Below are 1719 nucleotides of genomic sequence, written 5' to 3' on the forward strand. Positions count from 1 at the left end.
CCCGCCGCCGCCGCTGCCGCCCCGCACCGCGCGCTCGGACCCGGCGCCTCTGCAGACGCGGGTGTCGCTCGCCGATCGGCCTCCAGCGCTGCTGGCGAGGACGCGGGCGCCGCGGGTGTGGGAGGCCGAGCCGCAGCCGAGCAGCATGCTGGCCGCCACCCCCACTCGGCGCCCCCCCACCTGCGCCCGGGCTGCTGGGCGGCCGCTGCACCCGCCTCACCCGCGCTGGCCTGACATCAGCACCCGCGCCCGCCGCGGGCCGGGACCAATGAATAATGCACGCGGGGGCCCGCCCCGCGGGGGAGGGGAAGAGAAAAGTTGGATGACCTTGGGGGAGGGGCGGGCCGTGGCTCAGACCCCTTGGGATCCCCACTTAGCCTAACAGGAGCAGGGACCTGCAATCCTTCTATGGGCTGCAAAGAATTTCAGAGGCAGTAGACTCCTTCCTGCGGGGTCAAAATGTGAGCTTTCTTCCCAGAAGACCAAAAAAAAAAAAAAAAGTAGGAGCAGTAAGAACTGATATCCTCACACCCTCCCAAAAGTAGGGGTGGGGAGCATTGGCTTGACCTAGGAGACGAGTCTCTGCCCTAAATGCTCTGAGGAAGCTAGACCTTTGAGCAGACTTCATTTATTTTGGAGAGTTTGATTCACCAAAAATTGTGCCTTCCATCTGCTAACCCTTAGCCACCTTCCGGAATTTACTGATGAGAAGACTGAAGCCCCCCCGAAGGCCTCAGTAACTGTGTAACAGTCAACGCCAGAGAGAAAAACTGGAGTCTGAGATGGGTCCTTGTAACTAGCCCCAGGGAACCCCTTTTCTACTACTTCTGGAATTTGTCTCAGGGAGCTTGAATGTTACCATAAGGTAGTGTGCTGCTGGGGAAATGGAGGAAAATGCCAAAGCAGAGCAAAACATTGTAGATCCCCCCCCCCCACCTCACCCCTGCAACTGCTCAGAGCTGTGACCTGTCCATCAGGCGACTAGGCAAACCATTCTGATATCATCATGCCCCTGAAAGAAGCACAGCCAGTGCAGAAGAGGGGATGTCATCAATACTGTCACTTATTTCTAAATCACGTTAGCACCATTCATGTGGGAAATTTCTGGCTGTTCACTGTGGGACAGTCCATAGGGGCAGGAAACTTCAGTCTAGCTGGGCAGATAGCCCAATGGGAGGCCCTTCCCAGGGTTCTACGGATATAATAGACTGGTCAGAGCATTCAGGGATAGAAAGTAGGCTGCTAGTAGGGGACTTCATGGAAAGAATAAGACACTGTCTTAGCTACTTTTCCTGTCCCTATGGTAAAATACCCTACAAAAACAACTTAGCAGAAAAAAAAAGCATTTATTTGGGCTTACATCCAAAGGTAGTCCATCATTTCAGGGAGGTCCTCTGTGGTAGGGGCCTCAAGGCATCTGATCAGGTTTCTAGGAAGTGAAGAAGAATGGATGCTCATTTTGGCCAGCTTCCTCCTTTTTTAATGCAGTCCAGGATCCAAGCCTAGGGAATGGCGCCACCTTATGTCTGGGTGGATCTGCCCGCCTCCATTCACCTAATCAAGATTATCCTGCACAGCACAGGCACGCTGAAAGGCTGGTCTAGTCTAAGCAGCCCCTCAAAGGTGTGCCTGAAGGCTTGTCTTCTAGGGGCTCCCAGATCCTATCAGGTTGGCCATAACCATCAAAGACATCACTGAAGGTCAACACGTATCCAACAG

This window comes from Acomys russatus, chromosome 22, assembly GCF_903995435.1.
Source record: "Acomys russatus chromosome 22, mAcoRus1.1, whole genome shotgun sequence".
Lineage (NCBI taxonomy): Eukaryota > Metazoa > Chordata > Mammalia > Rodentia > Muridae > Acomys > Acomys russatus.